The sequence below is a fragment of the Ailuropoda melanoleuca genome, chromosome 4 (genome assembly GCF_002007445.2).
Source record: "Ailuropoda melanoleuca isolate Jingjing chromosome 4, ASM200744v2, whole genome shotgun sequence".
NCBI lineage: Eukaryota > Metazoa > Chordata > Mammalia > Carnivora > Ursidae > Ailuropoda > Ailuropoda melanoleuca.
In genome coordinates, this window is record NC_048221.1 from 28,114,916 (window position 1) to 28,140,735 (window position 25,820).

Genomic DNA, 25,820 nt, shown 5'->3' on the forward strand with positions numbered 1-25,820 from the left:
CCAAACGCACCCTGGGTTGAGGATGGCCACAATTTACTCCCATTGTGAAGCACCCTGCATTTTTCACTTCTTTCTCGCTCTGAATCTCCTATGCTTATAATACCCATACAGCATCCCTCATTTCTAAATCAGAAGGATAAGCACCTGCAGCCACAGGAGGGGAAGTGCAGGATCTGATGCCTGTAATATTTTTCGGACAGAAAACACTCTCCCAATGCCTCTACCCGGGAGATGGTAAACTACTCTGACATCTCAGCTGTTGCCCCTGCAAGCAGATTCACACGCCTCTTGGCTAACACCCCCTTCGGGCAGGCATCGAATCCTGTTTACAGTTATTCATTATGACTGGCTATACACAGATAGTGCCTTTGGTGTCAAACCGAATGGCCCTGTAGACCCCTAGCCCAAGAGAGCCGGAAGATACAGACATACATTAAATAAGACACAGGCAGAAACATAGCATCCACTTCCCTGAGATGGAAAGAGACTGAAGCTGACTTGCTAGAGTTTCCTCCAGAGCTCCCGTGTGTGGGGAGTCCCAGAGCAAGCAGAGCGGGATCAAAAAAATCTGAGCTGCTTTGGGACCAGAAAGCTTGCCAGAAAGCTTCTGTGGGTGTCTGCAAGCAAATACGCTAGCAAGAAAAAGGAGGAACTGTTTTGCAGGGGAATCATCCTGAACCAGAAGGACGAATATGCATGCTAAGTGCCAGGGCGTGTTCCTGAACCTCTGAGCAAGTGCACACCTAGTGTGATTCCACGCAGCTCTCCGTGGAAGAATCGCTCCAAGAACACAAGGTGGAGAAATGCCTTTCACCATCTGCAATAATCTAAATGGGGAGTCCTGGGGGGGGCAGATAATGATATAAAGAGATGGCCTCCAGTCCTCAGAATCCACCATAATGAACACTCTGTGTTTAAACAAGGAGAACTAGCATTTCCTCAAAAGGCATTTAGACACAGTCCCATAATTGGGAGTGAATCTAAAATCTCTAGAAAGAGCGGCACATTTCCCCACTGACACAGCTGTATTGAAAAATCAACCCATGGCTCTAAGGGAAATGAGAAAACACAACTGGTGATTTCTAGCAAGGCATCCAATCTTCATTTTTGTGATCCCTCAATTCTCAGTTCAAGTATAAACAGACTTTTTTCCCCCCTGAAGTAGGAAAAGGATTAAGTAGGCAGGACGTTTTCTGAGTTGTGTGTAGCATATGTTCATAAGCTTTTCTTTTGTAGCATTTATGGATTCATTCTGGAGTAGGGTTAAGCTGGAGCAAAGCAATTTGGCATGCTTGCATTTGCTTTATCGGGAGAAGCAAGTGCAGTCTGCAGGGGCCACCCTGACCTGAGCCGCAAAGAAGCTTCCTGGAACCCTGAGGGGGATGCTGATTATTTTCCTTACAGGGATGCTCAAGCTGAGCCTTCCTCCTTGCAAAACAGAAAATGAGCTTCATGCAAATCACCCTCAGGAAAGTGGTGGCCCAGGGGACAAGAGTGATTATAATCACGTAAACTTAATTTCTGACCAACTCCAATAATCACCCTGCAGTATCTGCACGGCCACACAACCTCGGGGTCAGCATTCCAATCCGTCCCAGCCTAAGGACCACCTTCAGTGACAGATGTGACTTCCCAGTCTGTACACCCGCTTCTACAGGCCACATCCCCCTGGCAGGGCCGCTCTTAATGATGGTGTGGTAGAAAAATTTTTAATGTTCACAATGCAAATTTAAAAAGCGATACTTATAATTTTTTTTAAGTGGAAAAAGCAGTACATACCTTTTTTTAAAAAACATATCTACTGGAAAGAAGGACCCCGGAACGCCATAGGTGGTCGTCTCCGGGCAGTAGGATCTTGAGCAATTTCTACTTTCTTTTTCTTTGCAGATCCATTTCCCAAATAAACCAAAATCCAAGTGTATTATTTTTGTAATACGAATAAAGTGATTATAAAGTGGTTTAAAGATACAGACTGGCATTTACAAAAGAGTTTTTCATCTGCAAAACAAAGAAAGATTTCCATCAAAATAATATAATTGACCTGCACCATTAAGAAAGAACTACCACAGATCTCATGGTCCCCTTTGCTATTATCACCATCACTAACTACTTTGTAAGTACCTACTGTATGCTGTGCCTGGCAGTAGGCATCAGTACTCAACCAAGTAACTCAGGTAATAACTAAATTATTTACATCACTGGGATCCTCCCAGGGTTGTTTAAGTTGGAGAAACAGAAAAACAGCATTTAACAAGAGTATTAATCCATGCACCTGCCCTACACTGCACCTTGTCAGAGAATCTCTCCCAATCCTGCTGAGAGGGATTAAGTAGAATTAAGTAGGCAGCCAGCCAGGCAGACCCTGGGCCCAGACCACAGCTGACTCCAGCAAGTGTGAGCACCTGACCTAGTTCAAGCTACTCAGATACTTGCCCCCAGGGAAGAGGAGCTGGAGAAATTCCCGTCATTTTCTATCCACCCCTTAAAAGGGAGAGAGGGAACATCAGGGACAGTCAAGGTGGACCGGCTACACAGAGCAGAGCAGCCAGTGTGCAGGGAGAAGCAGTGCGAGAGAATGTACAGCCCAACTTAGTCACTGTGCTTTAGGATGGAGACAGTGAGAGTCAGTGTGGTTTATCCATTTACCGCTCCTGCTTTAGGGGGTTAACCGCTTCCTGGTCCAATGCCTCAGAAGCCTCTCAGTCCAACCTGCCCTCAAATCGTAAGCTAGCTGGTTGTCTTAGAGCAAATACCCTATCTTTTGTTGTTTTTGTCCCTGTTTGTTTTTAAAAACAAATGATTCTGAACCAACAGGTAGTTAGAAAAGGGTCAAAACTATGAGCCCTCTTTCCCCAGTCTGCACGGCTGATTCCCTGCCCGCTTGCCCTTCCTTTAGTGCTCATCTAAAACGTCATAAACTCAAGCCCATCCAGACCACCACATATGAAGAGGTCTGTTCTGTTTTGCCTCCTGTTGCAATAAGACTTAACTTTTAGTTATATATGCATTGTTTGTTTAATAGCTGTGATCTGTCTCCCTCCCTAGATGTAAAATCATCAAGAGTTTCTTGACCTCCCGGCATATTTCAGGAGGTCAGTGGTGTTGAAAGCATCAGTTAGTCAAGTGCATCAGTACATATTCATTCATGCAATATACAAATAATCACTGAGCACTTAACATTTGCAAAACTTGGTTCTTTCTCCATAAAGAACTAATGATTCAAAGAAGGATATTAGGTATATATGCAAAGACAAGAAACATCCACACTGCTGAGGGCCCACCCAACTCTTGTGCCTTAAAAGTAAAACCTTGGGGCGCCTGGGTAGCGCAGTCGTTAAAGTGACTGCCTTCAGCTCAGGGCGTGATCCCGGGGTTCCGGGATCGAGTCCCACATTGGGCTCCTGGGCTGGGAGCCTGCTTCTTCCTCTCCCTCTCCCCTGCTGTGTTCCCTCTCTCGGGCTGTCTCTCTGTCACATAAATGAATAAAATCTTAAAAAAAAAAAAAAAGTAAAACCTCAATTTTATTAGTGTCCTCCCTCCACAAAGCCATGTACCCAGGGATTAACCCAGCTCAGGGGTAAATCCTGATTAGTTCAAAGCAGAGAATGGGTTACAGCTGCTCGGATACCAGCTCTTTAGCCCCTAAGGCAGCCAGGCAAAAAGGGTAAAGACAGCCAGAGCCCCCAGTCACACCCCCAACACATGCACATGTACACACACACACACACACACCCATCCACCAGCCACCTCCAGATATAAGCAGCCTCATGGGGCACCTGGGTGGCTCAGTCGTTAAGCGTCTGCCTTTGGCTCAGGGCGTCATCCTGGCGTTCTGGGATCAAGCCCCACGTCAAGCTCTTCCACTGGGAGCCTGCTTCTTCCTCTCCCACTCCCCCTGCTTGTGGTCCCTCTCTTGCTAGCTGTCTCTCTTTGTCGAATCAATTAAAAAAAAAAAAAAAGATATAAGCAGCCTCATCTGTTTACCAAACGTGACCAAATGTTATCATTTTCTAGGTATACCCCAACAAGAACAAATTTAGATTGGAAAGCACCAATGTAGCCAATCAAGGTAATCCCATCCCATGTGCCAGTGTCTGATTTAAGAAGGAGTATGTGGCTGCAATCAGCCAAATGTAACCTAAGGAGAAGCCTGCTAGAGAGATTACAGGAAAGCTCCCAATAAGGGATACAAAGAACAAATAGTCTCCAATGCCAATGGATGCTATCATATGTCCTGGTGACTCCCCAGAATGAAGCAGCCACCTTAGAACCATTAAGGCCGCCAGTCTGAGGACCAAGTCAAAACAATGAAGATGGCAGAGGAAAAAAGCAAGAAATTTAAGACCTGAATGACATTGTTCAGCCACCAAATTAACACAACCTAGAGCTGCCCCCTTGGGATATCTTGTTCCTTGAGATAATTCGTTTTCCTTATTCTGGTGGCTTTTATTTTGTGTTCAAATATAAGCTGATAAAGAAATTCACAAAATAATTGACAATACTTAGCAATCTGTCAACAGCTTAGTGCTCAAAATCCTCTCCCTGCTGCACGGTGACAACCGTCAAAGGCACCCTGGTGGGCCCCCAGTTGCTTGGCACCAGGGAAAAGTGGATTGAGGTTGGATTCCAGACATTCAGAGCCCGGGTTCTATAATGCCTTCCAATCAATCATGACATCCATGGGACTCAGCAGGTAGACATGGAGAGGGTTGGAAGTTTTTTTTTTTTTTTTTAATTCCCTTATTGTTTAAACTATTTTGAGTTGACTTTCTGATTATTTGCAGCCAAAAGCATCTTCACTGATAAATCTATCTTCACATAACTAGCAACAAATTTATGTGACCTCCTTTGAGCAAAAGACTCAGGAGAAAATGGTGCAGAGATTCATGGTTCTGCCCACATTCCTCCAAATCTACAGATGATGGGTCTTAAGTGAATTTCTCCCTAAAAAGGAAGACAATTGAAATGCCAGGAAAGGAATTAACCATGTGATCATCTGACACTCTCTCCATCATGAGAGTCATAGAACGCACCACAAATGCTGATAACATCACCTTGTCTCAGTGATGCGCAGCATATTTTAAGGATACCAAGTGGTACATTTTGTTATCCCTCTTGTATATTCCTCTTTCTTATCTCAAGAACTCCAACAGAGCTTGCATTCCCTTTGTCCAAATGTAGAAAGTACTAGAAGGCACTCTCTAACCCCCCCCCCCCGGAAATCTGGCCCCTACTAAGGATTTTGCTTTCATGGAAGGGTATGAGCTAGACACCAGCAAAAAGTACAGGGATAAAACCAAGTTTGGACTGTGTTGTTTAAAACTGTTCTGTTTCTGGGGCGCCTGGGTGGCTCAGTTGTTAAGTGTCTGCCTTCGGCTCAGGGCGTGATCCCGGCATTCCGGGATCGAGTCCCACATCGGGCTCCTCCGCTGGGAGCCTGCTTCTTCCTCTCCCACTCCCCCTGCTTGTGTTCCCTCTCTCACTGGCTGTCTTTCTCTCTGTCAAATAAATAAACAAAATCTTTAAAAAAAAAAAAAACTGTTCTGTTTCCTTTAATCTTTTTTATGTGTAATACTATTGGGGAGAAACTAGAGGTTTTCTAGTTCCTTAAAGTAGTGGAGGCTAGCACCCTGTTCCCAGGCAGATCTGCAGGGAGGTCGCAGGACTTTTGATGGGGATGGTGAGGAGATGCTGGGAAAATGAATACTGAGTCTCTGAAATGGAAAGGAGCCCAAACTCCTTTGGAGAGACACCACAGAGCCACCCAATACTCCATGGACAAGAAACCTCCTAGAGGGACCAGCATGGACTAAGGAACAGACAGCCTTTTCTGGAATGTTCTGTGTGTAGGGGCCAAGGGCAGGCAGCCCCAAGATGGGCCACTTCAACATGATAATTATTTTCAGTTAAAGAGCAATCAAAACCCAAAAGATTCAAGAAAAGCTCTTTACCTGGTAGACAGGAAAGAACCTAACAAGGCCTGTTTCATCAATGTCCTCTCTTTGACCCACTGTTTCTGAAAGGTCCAGGAAGCATTTGTTTACCAAATATTTACTCTTTTTCATCTCCCTGTGAATTACACTCCTTCCCTTTAAAGTCCCAAGCCCTACCCTCTTCTCCTTAATTCGTATACCTCATTTTACCCGACTATCTTCAGAGTTTCAATAAGTATGTGGATTCTCCGTATATATGAAATCAAATGTGTTTCTCTCCTGTTAATCTGTCTCATGTCAATCTGATTCTTAGTCCAGCTAGAAGGTCCTTGGAGGAGACAGGAAATTCTTGCTCCTCACATGTGCTGTGGCAGACATGCAGCACTTCTGAAGCGCCTTGAAGATGAAACCTCACAACATTTTGAGAAAAAAAATAACCAAGTAGGCATGTTTGCATGATTAAAATTCAGGTAGGCAACATTCAAAGCAATTTTTCAAAATCAAACCTTTAAATCAGAATGCAAACTCAGTTTGTATTTTTAATTGGCTTGACATGTCGTGAGCTCCCAAAGGACACATCACCAAGCCAAACTCCCACTAGTTATTCAATATATTCCTGCAAGTCCTGCTACGTTAAAAAAAAAAAAAAAGGAAAATTAACTGTAAGATAGACAGTTCCAGGATGGCTGGTGAACACTACTGAATATTTTCAAAAAACACTCAAATAAAAGGCAATAACAGAACGCTTTTAATTCTCGCTAAATAATGCCACACCCATTCATGGGAAAGAGTATATTTCCCTCAATGACTGGGAATTACTGAAGACTGAATATAAAGAAAACAAGTGCCCTATATGCGTGGCACTTTAAGTAGTTGAGATTCCCAAACAATACAAAAGCATTTTCAAGTCACACATGGGAGATGAAGTGAAAATGTTCTTGGAGGAAATCTTCTCTAATAATACTTACCTACTTCAGAGGGTGCTGGGAAGCTCTATTAACACCAACAGAATACTTTTAGATCTTCAAATAAAACGACTATAGAAATGCAAAGTATTATTATTATAGTTCTGAAATAATTTCACACCTAGGGATGAGAAAACCCCAGGCCAAATTTTACTGCTTCTCTCCTGCCTGATAAACAAGAAATGCCACAAGCATGGGAGGAAGGGGGGGTGGAAATCAAATAGAACAAAGACAGCAAAGTTTCTCCTTTACTTGAGCTTTGTATTCCCCCTAGATGTCATTTTAGGAGACTCAGAAAAAAATGAGTCCCTTTAAGGTCAGGGTTAAGTACAGAGACAGTGTTCTTATTGCTTTTTTACCAGATAAAGTACCAAACAACTGAGGTGAAAAAAATACCCTTGTCCACTTCTGTGGGGCACAGTTCCTCCCAAAGCACTGGCCAAACTTAAAAATGGCTGGATAAATTATTACCTGAATCACCCAGCAGTGCGATCTCACCTAGGAGGTCAAAAAGCAACTGCTTTAACAGACACCGGGGTTTTTCCTTAGCTACGGAGAGCACAAGACTGTCATTTGTTGACTCTGATGGAGATGGTGGTGATGACGACGGTGGTGGTGGTGGTGGTGATGTTGATGATCATGACAGTGAGGATGGTGATTACGTTAATGATAGGATATAGAACAGAAGTTCTCAAACCCTGCTGATCAATGGAATCACCTGTGGAGCTTTTTAAAACTACAGATTCGTGGTCTCCATCTCAGACCCACTGATTCTGAATCTGAAAGGTAGACCTCAAGTTTTGTTTTGTTTTAACAGAGCCATTAGGATAACAACTGAAGTGACAGTGTTTATAACAATGTCATGATTAAGAATGTGGGCTTTGTAGACAGACTAGCTGGTATCTAATCCCAATTCTGACCCTTACTAGCTGTGTGACTCTGGGCAAAATACTTGAACCTCAATTTATACATCTATAAAATGGAAATATAAAATGTATACATTGTAGGCTATATAATAGCCTATAAAATGTAGGCTATTACTACCTACACCTCATAAGGTAGATGCCTAGGAAAGAAGGCAAATTTTGAAAGCATATGTTAATTCCAAGGAAGACCAAAAGTCACACATTAAAGAACACATTACTAACCAGACCAACATGATAATGTAAGTATTACATATTGATTTAAACAAAAATTGTGCTATAATTATGTTAGGGGGCTGTGGGGACCAGAAGCGATAAGAGTGGGGCGTGTCTAAAAACTATTGCTAGGGGCACCTGGGTGGCACAGCGGTTGAGCGTCTGCCTTCGGCTCAGGGCGTGATCCCGGCGTTATGGGATCGAGCCCCACATAGGCTCCTCCGCCATGAGCCTGCTTCTTCCTCTCCCACTCCCCCTGATTGTGTTCCCTCTCTCACTGGCTGTCTCTATGTCTGTCGAATAAATAAATAAAATCTTAAAAAAAAAAAAAAAACTATTGCTAAAATCGATACAGCAGGATAAGCACATTATTTGGCAAGAGATAAACACCGGAAGTATCAGAGTTGAAAGTTGCCAGTTGTGGGGCGTGGGTTGGAAGGGTGGGAGAAATGCAGAAGGAGAGGGTAAGTGTTGCAGTTTTTCAATATTTGCTTCTTAGCACTGTGTTATTCATACAATGTAGATAGGGTGCTTTGATAAAAATAAAAACGAATTTTAAAAGATAATTCATAACATGTATAATATTGGATGTCTTTATATACCAGGGTTACCATAAGGTTTTTCAATTTACCAAAATTTGCTCTTCAAAAACTGATTGACAGAATCCTTCCAACTATACCACCAAAATGTCCAGGTGCTGAAAGTTTACAACAACCATTTACTATTGCCCCAGCACACTGTAAGTCCTAAGAAGACATTTGCTGAATTAAACTGAGAATGGCAGAAAGAAACACAAAGAAAGAAGTTCCTCTGTGCAATCAAGGTCACATCAGGAAAGAGCCAAGAGCCTCGCCTGGGGTATTGGAGGTGAATTTAACAAAGGGTGTGGGCAAGGTTAAGGGAAGCCAGAAGGGACAGTCTGGGACCAGGGAGTTAGCACAAATCAAACAATTGCACCCCAGACTTAAAGGGGCAAAAGGGAAGGGGAAGTTCTTAGACAGTGGAAAGACCTCCAGCTGCAGAAGAGAGGCCCACGGCAGGAACTGCGGCCCTCCTTAGTGGGATATAGCCACTGCCAACTGCATTGCTGCATGGAAGGTGGGGAATAATATTCCAAAGTCACATTCTCGGATTTTCACCCAGTACCTTCCACTGGCTAATTCAACAGAAAGCTGGAGAGCAAGGAAGACCAGGGAATGCTGACAATAGAGGGTAGCCTCCAGGGGCTCAGAGCCTTTCAGTGGAGCAAGGAGCTGGAGGCACAAACGGAATATCCAGCACAAGCACCAGGCAGAGTTTTATTTTTACTTTTGTTTTTTTAAATTTGTGTTCCTTTTCTACTCAGCTATAGATAGATAGATAGATAGATAGATAGATAGATAGATAGATAGATCCCTTGATTTTTCAACCTGTTTAACATAAATGGCATCATCACCATCATCATCACCATCATCCACTGATGCTATGCAGCACTTGACACCTGGCTAAGCACTTTCACATACATTATCTTTATGTCATCAGAACACCTCAATGCAGGCTACCAACAGCAGCGCCCAAACTAGAAGGCATGTTTCCTAACATGTCAGCTAAGGCTCTTTCCACCACACAAGGCAGTCATGCTACTTATTCACAGCAGGAGCGCAAAATTGATGTTCCTGTGAAAAATTCATTAACCAACTTTGTTCTAGGCACCGCACAGAACACAGAAGTAGTCAACAAACAAGACACAAGGGGAAAACAAAGTGCACTTGCCCATTCCATTCTCAAGAAACCACGAGGAATGGCAGAGATGGAAATAATTGAGTTTTCAATCACATTGTACACATCATTGAAAAGAAGGTGTTCAGTAGGGCAAGGCAAGTGTTCAAAAGAGGAATAGAAAATTCAGGGAAAAGAAGAAAAATATGTAACGAATTTTGTTTGGGGAGGCTGGAGTAGGTGGAAGGAAATCACAGTCCCTTCACAAACCGCAGGCCGCAGAGAGAGCAGGGCCCCAGAAACTGGAGCAAAGACCTCTCTGCTTCTCTTGCCATTTCCAGCTCTACCCCCACATACCCACACATCCTTTGAGAGCTTAGAGAAGCAGCCAGAAGTGACTTCTCTCTACCAAACACAGGAGTAGTGGGAAGTCCAGCAAAATGGCCCGCTTTTAAAATACTAATTGAGAACTCTGCACCTTTTATAACCTACTGCAAAATGTTCAGGTACTTACACATGATAGAAGAAAGTAATGAACGGTATTTAATTGTAAGCCTCCAAACATACCCCATTTATTCCAAATCTAGCTCCCTAATGTGTCAACTACTCAACCACTTAGGCTTCTGTGGTTCCAAGACTGAAGCCAGTTGGCTAATTTGAGGAGAATTATTGGAAGGAAACTAGGGGCTCAGTGAATCCTTGGGAAATAAGCCTAATTTTCCACCGGAAAATAAGGCTTAGCAACCATCATTTGCCAAGACAGACATGGAGACTAGGGAATGGGAACTGCTAAGGTGGCCCCACAGTAGGTATTTTCAGAGCAGAATGCCCACCAGGAGAAAGGAGAATCCCCTAGCTCAAGATTCAAATTGCACATGAACACCCACTTAACCAAGCTAGTGATCATGCACCCATCCCTAAGCTGAGTATAGGCTCCTGAGTAGGGCCCTTGGTTACAGTTCCATGGATCTAACCACATCAAAAGGAAATCAAGGTGCTGTTAGGAAGGAAAACAGGTACAAGACAGGGAACGAAAGGGGAAGGGGGAGAAGTCCCCCTACGCTTGCCAAGCCTTTCTTCAAAAATTCCTTAAGAACCTAACTACCTAGCAGTTAGATCACTATTTCTTAAGACTATATTAACTAGTAATTGTCTACACACAGCCAAAGGAAGTGTTTACCCTGAGGCCTACAAAACTTCACCCTGACAACTTTTTACTTCCAGAGGCTTCACTTCTCACTTTACCTAAAAGCTATATTTTCCTCTGATTCCTAAAGACAAAGCAGAATTTGTCCTTCTTTAGTACTGGAAACATCAACCTGAAGCTTCCAAAACACACAGACTTCTCAAAATGTCTAATGAATAAATTCAGAAGGATGCTGATTTGATGATAATGATGATGACGGTAATATTAACAAGAACAGCAGCAACTAACATCTACTGAGTAGTTGTCACGGGCCAGGACCTGTTCCAAGCCCTTAATACCTAATAATTCATTGTACCTCCACAACAACCTTATGAGGAAAACAATATTATTACCTCCATTTCACGAACTAGGAAACTGAGATGCAGAGGGGTAAATAATGTGTCCATGGTCCAACAGCTCATAAAAGCCAACCCAGGACTAAATCCATGTCTGACTCCAAAATACCAACTTAACAAAGGATTTTCATTGCGAGCAGAGCAAATGGACTGTGCCATTTGAAAACATTCTCCAAGAGAAATTGGAGCACCATAACAGTGCCTAAAGATCACAAGGTTCTGAAGATTGCCATATCATCACCAGCTCCAATAATTTATGAGAATTTATCCTAAGAGATTATCAAGCACTGCTTTATTCCAAGATGCAGCTCAGTGGTCCAGAGATGTGTAAGTTATATGGCTGAAAACCATCAGAGAAAAATTCCACATCAACCAGCCTCCATGAACCATAGTCATCCCAAAGCAGATCCTCAAAATGGTGTTTTTATAGCTCATGTTTTGATCATTCAGAAAAGGTTTTCTCCAATTTCCCTGCAAAATTCTTTTTCACCCTCAAAACAAACATTAAAAATTCAGCCCCAGAAGTAGATTTGTCATAAAGTTAGGAATAACTTAAAATATAAGGTAAATCAAAATGGCTTTTCAACTTTAACTAAAGTGGTCACGGTCATGATTGCTGTAATAAAAACGACAGGAAAAAAACCTAAAATTGTCAAAAACATAATTGATGATGAAAACAAATGTAAAATTATGGCATATTTCACCCTGGCCACCAAAGACTCTTGATGAAACTGCAGCCCTGTAATTCCCCAGAATGAATTCTTTAAATTAAAATACTTCATGCAGAACAGAAATTAAACAATGAATCAAAGAACAATGCTGTACAGCAGTATGCTTATAAATATACCTAGCAAAGAGGAAACAATTACATTTTTCCATGTAAAAACCAATGCGATTGTAATGTTTCACAGAAAGCTGATAGGTACTTTTCCCATTGCTTCAAACTTGGAAGTTCATTTCTTGTAACTCACTTAGGGTCCACAGAGACTGGGCAGAATGAAATTAGCTACACCAAACTGGCTGGCTTTCTCCTTTCTACAAAACTAGCTTCTCCACGCAACTGCACAACTGACTTTCATGATAAATTTCATCCAACCCAATTCAAATGCCACTCTGCATTTTAGTTTAAATGCTTTATTTGGCCAGCTGGTTTTATTTAACCATCGACGAGAAGCGGTACAAGTGCATTCTTTTTCCAGCTAGCATTAATCTTAGTAAACTTAGCTCTATTGGAATGTCTTAACTGCTGAGAAGAAAGCAAAAGTCAGCAAGCATACAATTGCATTTGGCTACCCTCAGCACATCATTTTATTTCCTCCTGCTCTCTGCTAACTATTGCTCAGCACTTTTGCCTAAGAGGGAGGACAAGCAGGTGGTTAAGGAAGTTGTCCTGTCAGCTGTATCTTTAATCCGAGTGTTTAAATCTCTGAATAAAAGAAAAATCAATGTTGTAAAGGCAATGTTTGTCAAGGCCATGTAATAAATACACTTACCTTCACAGACTGTTCTCAATGGATTTTCCTTCTTCGCTGAGCTTCAAAGCTACAAAGAGATAAAAACGAAAGTAGGGAGTTATCTGCGAGTAAAACACCAACCGTTTTCTCTCCGTGTCTCTAAGGAGAATTGCCATATGCCATGGTATGTGGTCCTGGCCAAGTAACACGGGCCTCATACCTCCCTCACAAAAGGCCAATAAAAGACTGTCATCAAGTAAAAACAGCACGCACATCCGGCCAGAACTCAATCACACACACCGGTCAGATGGACAGTCAAATCTTCTGGGGTGTAAACTTCTCAACAGTGTGGGAACGGCTTGTAAAGTGCAGAGATGCAAGTCCAATTAAACGTTACGCAGCACACTCACTCTGACTGAGCATTTTATGTTCTTACTTCTTTCATTGTCATCTTTCTTACACACTCTATTTCCATTTCTCTGAAAAAGTTTTACATGGGGGAGCCTGTTCCACTTCTATGAGACGCATGGTCCTTCCAATGCGGACCGCAGCACTTGCCCCCATGAGTACACAGATGCAAGCTGACAGGTACTGTCCCCATTCCCAAAGTAGAGAGAAACTCACAAAGCCCAGGAAGCCCCACTCTGCATTTCAAATAAAAACTTGACATGTTAAATTAAGCTCCCTGTGATCAAAACATTCCATGTACTGAACACACACGGGTCAACACGGTAAGAGATGTGGTAAATGAGAGTCGTTAAGCAATACTGGAGATCCCCCCCTTACTGGAGGTTTTACTTGCCATGGTTTCAGTTAGTGGCAGTCAGCGGTGGTCTGGAGCAGATGATCCTCCTTCTGACAAACCGTCAGAAGGTCAATAGCAGCCTCACGCTACTTGCCAGCCCACGTCATTCCCCTCACTTCATCTCATCACGTACGCATTTTATCATCTCATGTCATCACATGAAGAAGGGTGAGTACAGCACAGTAAGATATTTTAAGAGAGAAAGACCACATTCTTCACATAATTTATTAAAGAATATTGTTCTGTTCTAATTTATTAGTAGTTATTGTTGTTAATCTCTTACTGTGCCTAATTTATACATTAAACTTATCGCAGTTTTATATATATATATATATATATTATATATATATATATATATAATATACAGGGTTCAATACCCTCCACAGTTTCAGACATCTGCACGGAGGGTATCAGAATGTATCTTCAGTTGATATGCAGGGGACTACTGTCATAATAATATTTCAAGGGGCTGATATAACATCAGTACATCATTACTCATATGGTGCCTCCATATGGTCAAAACTAATTGGAATATTCCTCTTTCTGTCATTCTTGGCTAGGTCCTAACATCTAATAGCGCAATAGTTGGGAATGACCAACTAATCCATGGTTTTCCCATGGTTCTTTTTCTTTTCCTTCAATGTCCTAAGTACCCGCTTTAGCCCTTACCAAGGAGTCCATTAAATGCTGATGTATGATCACTAAAGACCAAGACCAGACTTGTGGGCTGTGACATAAATCCTGCAATAGTAATGCAGGACATAAAGCCCCTCCATGAGACAACATCAGAAATTCCCCTTTCCCGTTATATGAATTACAATAGAGTTGGGAGAAAAATAATTTGGGGAAAACTACATAAAATAATATAATATTGCATTTTGTAAAATATGAGACACTTATGATCTGACAACATAGAGGCTGACCTGTATGCCTTTCCACTTTAAACACATAGAAATGTTAAGCAAAATATGGTGAAAATTTAAATACATATATACCCAAATAGCCAAGCTCAAGAGAAAGGTAAAGACAAATATGAAAAGATAATGAATGGAAATTTTCTAGAATGAGACATGAATCCTCTTGAAAAAAGCACACCAAGACCTCAGCAAGATAAATAAAAGCAAATACACAGGTAGGTACATCAGAAAGAAACCACAAAACACCAGAGAAAGAAAGTCTTAAAGTCAACCAGAGAGAAAAAACAGACTCCTTGCAAAACAACTTGTCATTAGCAAAAATAAAAGCAAGACAGCAATGGAATAACGTGTTCAAAGTACTAAGGGGAAAAAAAAAATTCAACAAAAATTCCATAGCCATGCTAAACCAATTATCATCCAAGAACGACAGAGAAATAAGGACATTTGGGGGAGGGAGGAAGGATTGTTTTCTCCTCATAGTAGTCTACTTTTGCTGAAAGAAATACTAAAAAGCACACTTGAATAAAAAGGAATTGACCCCAGATGGAAGGAATGAGGAACAAAAGGCAATGTAAAGTAAAGACATTAGCAAGCATGATGGTAAATCTAGTAAATTTAATAATAAATAATGGGTATTAAATAATAATTACTAAGCCTTGGTTGTAAAATCCAACACAACACTAACGACCAATTTTTAGGGTTTGCAAATAAGGTGAAATGAGTTGTTGGCTGCAATCATATGTCATAAAGGAGGGGAATAAATTGCTTAGAAGGAAGAGACAGATACTGATTAAACTATTGAAGATATGCATTAAAGTTACTGACTAACTTGTTAAGGATAACCAGCATTTCTTTCTCATTGGATGTAGTCAAAGACATTTGCATATATGATCACAAAGATGCATACAAAAATGTTTAGAGCATCATTGCTAGAATGCCAAGAAATACTGAAAACAACCCAAACATCTATCAACAGTACAATGAATACATACATTTTTACAGCCTTACAATGAAGTATTATACAGCTTTGAAAAATCAATGAAATAGTCACACATATCAACATCTATGCCTCTCAAAAATGATATAAAACAAAGAGCAAGTCACAGAAGACTATATCTATCATTCCATATACACAACATGTTCAAAAGGGTAAAAATACATGCTATCTTGTTTAAGAATATAACATATAAGTGGCAAAACCATAAAGAAAAGCAAGGGAATGATTTACACAGAATGACATTTAGCTTGGGGGGAGAGAGATAACAAGAAGCATTGGGGAAGATTCTAGAGTATGGTGATGCTCTATTTCTTGGCCAGGGAAGAGGTATCTAGATGTTTAGTTTATTATATATTGTATTATAATAGAATACAATACAATAAACGACTATAGATATACACTTCCAAAAATTATTTTGTATGTATGGTCTATTTCACAATTTTAAAACACATAAGAGTAATCACCAAAAGAATAGAAACGTCCAAACCAACTGAGGGAACAATATAAAGAACAGAAAACTCAGCCATTTCTCTACAGAAGATTGGAATGGAAGCAGGCAAGTAGCAAAGGAAAGCACAGTGAGTAGAAAATACCAAAGAAAATATTCAAAGTAAGTTCAAATATGTCATGAATCAGAGTGAATGGATTAAACACATCTGTTAAAATAGATTTTTTAAATGGATTTTTAAAAATCTTGCTATATGATGTTTATAAGAAACACACCTAAAACGTAGAGGGAGTTTGAATGGGAAAGTACAGAAAACTATATACCACACAAATAGGAACCAAAAGAAAGCTGGTGGAAATACTACTAGGCAAAATAGAAGTTACCGGTGATAGAATACATATTTGCATCAGCTGTCTACTGCTACATAACAAACTACCCAAGAATTAATGACTGAAAAATAGTAATTTATTGTCTCTATGGTTTCCATGGAACAGGAATTCTGACAGCGTACGGTGAGCCAGCGTATGCTACAATGCCTGAGGCCTCGGCTGAAAGACTTGGAAGTTGGGCTCTGGAATCATTGGAAAGCTCATTCCCTCAAATGTTTGCCAGTGGTTGCTGAAGGCTAGCTGAGACCTTAACTGGGGCTATCAGCCAAAAGATCTACATTTGGCTTCTCTACATACCTTGAGTTGCCTCACAACATGGTGTCTGGGTTCCAAAGGCAAGAGTTCCCAGATAGGGAGCCAGGAAGAAGATGTATTCTTTATGGCCTAGGCTTGGAAGTCACATTAATACCATTTACACAGCATTCCAGCGGTCAGGGCAGTCACAAACCCCCATGGAGACTCAAGGGAAGAGAACAAAGGCTCCATCTCTTGGCAGGAGGGGTGGTGGTCAGTGCTCAGTAACATGAGCACATGAGACTGGATAAATGTGTTGGTGTGACCATCTGCCACAGCATTCTTTACCAGTGCATATGGAACATAAGGAAAACCTGACCACTTTACACCACACAAGAAGTCTCGACAAATACCAAAAAAACAGCTATCAAAGTTCTCTGATCACAGTACATTAAAGGTAGATATCAATTACGAAAAGAGATTTTAAACCTATGTTTGAATATTACAATCTTCAGGGCAGTTTCCCTTTCTGAATTGGGGTTGGACAAGACCACTGAGTGAATCCCACTGCACAAGCGTCCACATCTGGAGCCCAGATCCCACTTTGGTTGTGGATATATTGCACTGAGGTGCCTGAGAGATATATATAAAAGAAATGTCCAGGTCAGGAGTTGGACATGCATGTCTGTAGCTCAGACAGGAGGTATGCGAGCGGTGAGTTATCTGTGCCTAGGAACTAACTGTGGTTGGGAGTATGGATGTGGCTGTCTAGGGAGTCAGTACCAAATAGGAAGGGAAGATGATCCTTGAGGAAGTTGAACATTCAACAGTTGGGTTGAGGAGGATGATGGCCATATAGGAGAGAGAATAGTTGCCAGAAAGTAAAACAAAAACATTAAGTGTCACTGAAGGTCAAGTAATGTAAATACTAAAAGTGTCCAGTGTGGGGCCCTGGGTGGCTCAGTCAGTTAAGCGTCCAACTCTTGATTTCAGGTCCAGTCATGATCTAAGGGTCGTGAGATTGAGCCCTGCGTCAGGCTCTGCGCTCAGCTGGAGATTCTCTCTCTACTTCTCCCTCTGCCCGTCCCCCTGCTTGTGTGCACTCTCTCCCCCCCCCCAAATAAATAAATCTTTAAAAATTAAAAAATTAAAATGCCCAATGTGAAGGTCACTGAGGAACTCAGTGAGGACTTGGACTGGTTGAGACAGAATTCAGTTTGGAGTTGGTTAACAAATATGTGGAAATCATTAAAATGAAGACAAGCGCAATCCTAGAGATGTCTGGGTGTAAAGGGGAAGAGAGAGAGAATAGCAACAGGAGGAAGATAAAGGACTGAAAGAGTGTTTCTTTGTGTACTTTGTAAACAGAAAAAAAACTGAGTGTTGTGTCAAGGTAATGAGAAGATCCGGTTGAGACTATGAAGGTAAGGGCAGAAGAGCGAGAAAGGGTAACCAGGACTGCAAGGTCCCAAAACGTCAAAAGGGATAGGTGGTGGGATTGGTCTTAAAACAGAGCTCAGGGCTCATCTTGATCACATAATGCCTTGTGACTGCCATGCATGGTATTGCCTTAAATGATTACTTTCTCCTGTGTATATGTTTTATCACCTTGACTAGTGTCTAAACTCTTTTAAGACCTGTGGCCTTTATTGTTCAAACTGACCACACACGCCCATGCAGTGTGAGCCCCAGATTCTATACCTGTACCAAATAGTCCTTCAGTACACGTGTTGAGTAAGACAAGTACGCATGGATTCTACAGTCTTTGTGTACATCTCTCGGGTGCCCAAGCATTTTGCACATAGGAGTGCTACATATCCAAAACAGGAGCAGGTCAGGATCAAAAAAACTCTGGTTTCAATGCCCAAAATACCTATCTCTGGACAAAAGTCAGGAATAGCCACTCAAACTAGTCCTCTCTTTCCCATGTTTGCCTTGACCCAAAAATCCAAGGACTTAAACTTCTACAGGCCATGAAAACCTTTTCACCAGCAGGGGCAAGGCGGTACACCACCTCCCATTCCCCTCAGGCCTAGCTCATTCCCATTTTGTTCTGGAACATACAGACTCTGTAACCTTCATATGACCGCCTGCAAGACAGATTAGATTTAAATCAATCCAAACAGGTTTGGGCTTCAGTGGCTCCTAAAGGACATAAATATGGAGGCAGAGCTGTACAGGCCAATAACACCCTGATTTTTCTTGGTGGTTTTTCAGGGCCACCTAGAAAATCTTCACCAACCCCAAGCCCCTCACTCCATTACCCAGCCCCCAGCTCCCTTAAAAACCAGCCTGGATTTAAACAAGCATCATTCTCAAATACAGAAACCTCCTTTGCGATTCATCTTCTCCCAACTGAAACCTATCTCTGGGCACCATCCTACTACACTTGACTTAACACAACACTGCGTGGTACTGAGGGATTTCCCTCCATTGTTGCACTCTGCAGCCCTCACCTGACTTGACTGCCCACATTAAGGGATTGGTTATTGACCTTTAAGTCTTTAACAATTACCTACAGACCTAGGAAAGAAGTCTGTTTGCTCAGGAATGAAGACGAGACACAAGAATGAAGACACTGAATAAATTCAGCCTTCGTCTTCCTTCTTATGCTACGTTCAGTGAGCTGTTACTGCCGACAAATTATTGCAACATCCTTTCAAATGATAGCCAATTTTCAACTAAGAGAAGATTCTTAAACCTTCTTCTACATATCGGTGAAAACCAGGCAGCTGGAAAACATTGCCCTGGTTAAACGACCTGATGATAAATGAATATTTTAAACACATGGAATTATTTGCAAATCTGCATACTGATTTAAATGTTCACAAGCAACAGCAGCAAAGACACTAGAAACTTGACATTTCTCAGATATATTCCTCGAAGTTTTATTTCAATTTATATGTATGTATTTCTAATGGAATTTCTAATTCAGAATTTGTGAAACTCGAGTATAATGTATTTAGAGTTCAGAAGGGTGGGTAGAATAACTCTTAGTTTTGTTATTCACCTAGAAAGCTGATCAATATTGTCAAAATATATGTGGAAATCTTTCCACTAGACCCTAAGTTCAACAAAAATACAGACAACATCTGTCTTATTCTGCACTGAATCCACATACTCTGAACAGTATCTGGCACATAACATACACTCGATAAAATCTGCTTAATAAAGGAATATTGTAAGTTTACTTTACTATTAAAATTGAAAATTCTTTTTTCTTTTTAAGATTTTTTTTTTTTAATCTTTTAAGTCATCTCTACACCCAGCATGGGGCTCGAACTCACAACCTGGAGATCAAGAGTTACACGCTCCACCAACTGAGCCAGCCAGGCACCTCTAGAATTCAAAATTCTTAAGCTAGGGTTAGTTTTGTTTATTTTTGTTCTTTTTTTTTCCCTTTTCTTAATTTGTATTCTAGGGCTTTCTTAAGATGAAAAGGTCTCTCTCTATGGAAGCCTACACTTGTATCGCCTCACACATACAAACACACACACACACACACACAATCGCCACACCTGTTCAATGCTGTCATATTTGCCAGACACCGGAAAAGTAAATTTGCCAAGAGTATGAGCTCTGGAAAATCATTAGGTGACGTCTAAGGAGCTGCATACCAATCAGCCAATAATTAGCATATTAAAATTCAGAGAGTCAGTGACAAATCAAATTCCATGAAATCTTGAGGAGCATGACCCTGGCCGGGTTAGCGCCCTGGCTATGGGGAGGCAGTGGCTTTGTCTGACCAGCCAGACAGGACCGGGAAGTACCATGGCCAGTCTAATCCCAGCGGGAGACATTCTGACAATGTGACATTTGCACAGGGATGCCCTAACGTGGCCCCAGTATGTTTCCTCAAAATGGGATGACATTTCAAGTCAAACAGCTCTGCTCCCAATAGTACAAACCCTCCCCAAACTTGAATATAACCTGATTTTGAGAAAAATAGGGTCACCTTAGAGAGAAACTGAGGTTGTACAGAAGCAATGTTAAAGTAATCCATTTTTAAGGAAGGTCATGCCAGATATTCAGTGTTTAACCTCATTCGTTATCATTCCATCATGACATAGACCTCAGATGGCCTGAGTCTAAAAAACAGTTCTCATTTGAGCAAAACCCTGATCCTGGAGCATCCACCCTGGATACTTTTTAATGAATGCTGAAACCAGTTACAAAATTGTGCTACCAAAAGGTGTGGAGAGTGGCTGTCTGTGCACTGTGTCCTCACCAAACTCCCACTGTCTGGAACTGCTGTCCACATGTGAGGCCGTCCAAGGATGTATGGCCATTGCTGTTCCTGCTGCTGCCGGCCTATCAAAGGTCACCTTTCTTACACGACTGATTCTATCTAAAGGAAGAAACCGAGGAGGGTGGAGAACACCCAACTCCCCATTTGGTTTCTGCAGTGTCCATATATGCCTCGGGGAACACACTCTTACAAGGAGTCTAGGATGAAGGGCCCATCCTCTAATCAGACTGACCCAGCTCTTGGGGTAAATGCTCTGCCTCTGCCTCATACAGGCTTGCGTGTGCCTGGTGTGAACATGTTCCCACCCCAAGCCAAGGGTGACTGTTTTGCCAGGCCTCCACTCCACTCCAGGGTCAGGCGGCAGCCTGTGCTCCTCCTGGCTCATGGCCCGATGCTCCAATGGCCCAGCAACATCACTGCGGAGAGGGAGTCTGGGGGTGCCCTCCTCTGAACTCTCCATCTGGAAGATTCTCTGGCCTCCTTCCCTCTCATTTTTAATCTGACAGACTCTGCTGGACAGGGAAACTCAGAGCACACCAAAGTTCATCTTCCCTTTCCTGCTTCTCGGCTGGCTTAATCACAGGGACAGAACAAGGTTGGCATGGACCAGGATGCCAGGAATTAAATGAGGGTCCCTGACCACTGGATCACATTAGGCCTGCCTTCCAAAGTCTTAATTAGTCTTCCTCTGCCTGGCACACCCACTTGCCTTTGGAAACCAAGAAGGTGGCCGAGTACGATGCCATGCTCACAGCAAGTATTCCACAAAATATTGGTTGGAAATGGCGGTGGCAAAGGCCCGCTGGCTCAAAGCTCATGGCACTGCAACAACAGTCAGTTTTGAGGTCTGGGCCCCAGCGGCAAGATTTCTGCTCCCCTTTCTAATGCAAACAGTTATGCAGCGTTACTCTGAGTGATAGTCAGCCACCAGCTCAATTTGGAAGCAAAATGATCTTAACAAACAGTGGCAGACTTAGAGATAGGCTGCTGAGTCTGGGGACCCAAACAAAGGACAGAAAGAAGACAAAAAAGAGAAGGATTGATGGTGAATGGAAGAGAGGAAAATGAACAGAGCAAAGAGAAATGAGGATGATTATGGGACTAGATACCCCAGTTCTGCTACTCCGAAACGAGCTGTGAACATAACAAGGACCTCAGGGGGGAAGCAATGTGGGAGAAATCACAGAAAGGAGACAGAGCAGCAAATTTGGGGATTTTGGTGCTGGGACGGATTCAACAGTAAGTAACATTTGAGAGGTTTCAAAAGACAATGAGTCTTAATTCCATTCTGTTTTGCACCCTTTGAGTTAAAGTGACACACCAAAATTCGCTATTTTTCTAAGAGGACATTGACAGATACAATGGGAACTCTGAATACATTTTTTCCCTCTGCATTCATTATCTCTGGCCCTTATCCACAGGCCTATTGCAGACTAAATTGGATTTTGGATCACTGGTACTGAGGCGCTGCAATTAATTAACAATAAAAACATAATATTTATATCCAGGCCTAACAACATCTGACATTTAAACTATTCTGCCAGTCGGGCAAATTCCATCCGACAAATTTTCATTTTAATGAACATGACAAGCCACAGTTTACATGATAGGCCAAGGAGCAGAACAGAGTTGATCTCTTGGCATGTGCTCTCAAGGCCTGGCCATGCTGCAGGAGAAACCAGCTGGGGAACTGCCGGAGAAACAGAAAGCCCAGATCCCCAGCTCCACCCAGACAGACCAAGAACACATGTCCCACAACAAAGATCCTAGTATGCAACTGTCCTTGTTTCTGTGCAAGCTCAAAGTTAAATACCTACTGCCCCATATGATCCACTGGATAATTCATCTATCTTTGGGCTGCTGACATTTTCTTTGGGGTACGAAAATCCCTTAGTCCTTACTAATTAAAAAGTGATAAACGTTTTGCAAAGCATCCAATAATGTGCAAAGTACATAAGAGCTGGAACTGATGCAGCTTTCTCAGTTGGCACAAGACTGGCCTTCCGTGTTTTGCCAGATGGTGTATCTCAGTAAGTCCCCAGTCCCTGACTCAAGTGAGGGGCATTGTCAGTATGATGCTGAAGCGGAGACTATCTTTAAATGCTATCTTATTTTGCATCATACTAATGCCAATGGCCTAACATGTTTTCTTGCTTAAACTTTCACAACTAAAGAAGTTTTCATTTTTCTGTGACTCATTATTCAAGCCAACAGAAGATGGTACAGATGAGGGAAAAAACTTCATCCCCATTTCTCCAAACCTGTCCCCACTACCCCAAAAATGTGGATCTAAAGGACAGCGCTGAGGATGAAAAATGTGAAAGGAGCAAGGCAATTAGACAGAAGCTTAATAGATGTGGGAAGGAGCCAGGGAAAACTAGCAACAAATTGTCTGTAGGAGCCCTTCTTATTGGAAAGGCCATATATTTCTAGCTCACTTATCTAAAACACTCTTTATCCTAGCTTTTACATCAATTCAAAGGAAATAAAATAAAGTTCCAATTTAAAAGCAAGACTTCTTTGGAATATGGATTTGGTTCTTGGGTTCCAATCTCAGCAATTCAAACAGCCACCTTCATGATGACTTCTCTTCAAACTATGGCTCTGAATAGATCCAAAATGGTAACAGTGTTCCATGTCATATATTTAGCCTTGATACTGGAACACTAAATCCTGAAAGGATAACAGCATTCCCACTATTATAACCCAATTTTGAATCAGTATGGGGTTTTAGTTAAGCCAACAACCCATACGTAGAGTGTAGACACACACACTTGCACACGCACACACGCACACAAATTACAGGAATAATCACACGTTTGAGAACTTTACATGCATTCCTCCATCTATAACATGATGAGATAAGTACTATTAAGAACTCTATCACACACTGAGGAAAGGGCAATTAGAGATAACAGACCTTGGAAGAGGTGAAGTCCAAGGTCACAGGCAGGTAAAGTGGCAGAGTTGAGGTACAAATCCAAGCCCGAGCCTGAGCTCCACACCACACAGTGGCATATGACGGCATCCGCAAGAGAGACAGCATGAAGGAATTGATTCCTTTTGGCAATAGTCAAAATATCTTTTAAATATCAGGTATAAAACATTTTCAGCCCACCAGATGCTTATTTAATTTTGAAAAATCAATTTTTATGGAGCTGCTATGTTTGTTAATGCCTGGTCTATTCTTGAAAAAGGAAGGCCTACCAGAGAAAAGATGCATTTCTTAAAGTTGGGAAGAAACACAAGACCCTAACTGGCTTGAATTGAAAATATTTGACATTACACAAATGAATAGAATCTACAACTTTAACATGCCTTTGCAGGAGGCATGTACTAAAATGGTCATATCACATTCAGAACACAAAAGACTTAACATGCTTATTGTCGTAAACAAAGGCATTTGGTTAAATGAAAGTTCCATCAAAGCTTAATAACCAAATTCGAGTGAACACAAAGTAAAGGGTTATATACTTTCTGCGGTTTCAGTAATAGCTAATCTAATAATGGTAAATGGAGGGTTATTGTTGATTCCTTTGCCTCTTTCATATATTAGATAAAGCAACCTGGCAGTTATAGTACTTTGGAGTTTTATTCGACTAAGTGATTTTAAAGCCATCTCAGAATATAACAAAGTCATGACTTGAATGACTGCTGAACTGTACCTTGCTTTCCATCACCACGTTAGGTCTGTTGACGAATGTGAAGCGGAAAGCTTCCGGTGAACTACAAGTGTTCTGTAAAGTTCCATTTCCATCTGCAGAACTGACCATTTTGAAGGCAAAGTGTCACTGACACAGTGTCATCTGATATTCCGTTTCACCAGGGCCAAGCTTGTAAAATATAAACTATAAGAGCAGTCAGGTTTTTTTTTTTTTTAAAGATTTTATGTATTTATTCAACAGAGAGAGAGAGACAGCCAGCGAGAGAGGGAACACAAGCCAGGGGGAGTGGGAGGAAGAAGCAGGCTCATAGCAGAGGAGCCTGACGTGGGGCTCGATCCCATAACGCCGGGATCACGCCAGGAGCCAAAGGCAGACGCTTAACCGCTGTGCCACCCAGGCGCCCCAAGAGCAGTCAAGTTTTATTTGTTTCTTCTGATGCAAAACTTGGGAACAGTAGAATTTCTCTGGTTAATTATTTTTCATAGCACATTTCCAACTTTCTACTACAGTTTATTGATCTGGAATACTAAAACAGTTTTCTGCCCTAGCTAAAGAACATAGAAAGCCCGTGCCCTGGGTCCCACGGGGTGTACCTCCAAAGGCAGCCGTGGCAGCAGCTCGTCAGGGAGCTGAGGAGTGGTAACACAAACCAAGGCATTTTCCTGACTAAAAGAGTGTTCTGGTCAAATTCTAGGCTTTTTGATAAGAGGGAACATATCCCCAGCCTCTGCACTTGAAGATGAGACTCTGCACCTGCAGTTCTGAAAGCCGATGGGTTGCCCTTCACAAAAGCAGTCTATTTTCCTGCATTTTCCCCTTATGCCCTGATATGGTTACTTTCAATTACCCTGATAGCCCAGGAAGAAAAATATCCCTCTCTCCATATTTCATTCACATAATAAGAATCTGCAAGCTGTTCTGTATGACAGATGAGGACTGTGAGCTGAAGCAACTTGTTCCGCCTGTCAGCCTCCAAGAACCCGCAGCAATGAGATACAATCGTGATGACATTACGAGAGAAGAAGTGGGTCAAATACATGGTCACTTTAAAACAGAATGTCAACTGTTCTTTCCACTTCAGTAATTTGAAGCAGTGGTACCCCTCTCCCCCACCACCCCCCCAAAAAAACAGAAAGAAAACAGCTCTCACTATTAGCTGTACATGTACACACACACACACAAATGCAACTATTGTTAAAAGTATTGTTTCCATAACCCCTTTTTCAGCCTCTGACCAATCAGCCAACCAAAGTTTATTAAGTATCTTGTATGAGTCAGACACCAAGGTAGGCAGAGTGTTGAAAAGAGACATAGCCCCTGCCTTGCAGAGTTTAGGGTCTGGGGTAAAGGACAAATATTAACAAAGAGACTGATATTGATGTAAT

General features: G+C 41.8%; 1 protein-coding gene across 5 annotated transcripts in view; it reads right to left on the minus strand.

The window, feature by feature from the left end:
• Nucleotides 1-25,820, minus strand: part of FHIT (fragile histidine triad diadenosine triphosphatase) — a 1,448,934-nt gene that overhangs the window by 1,402,715 nt on the left and 20,399 nt on the right. For all 5 annotated transcript variants that reach the window (XM_034658578.1, XM_034658576.1, XM_034658575.1 and 2 more), the window contains exon 2: nt 12,771-12,819. The gene's annotated coding sequence lies outside the window, so the exon portion shown is untranslated. The remainder of the gene's footprint in view (nt 1-12,770; nt 12,820-25,820) is intronic.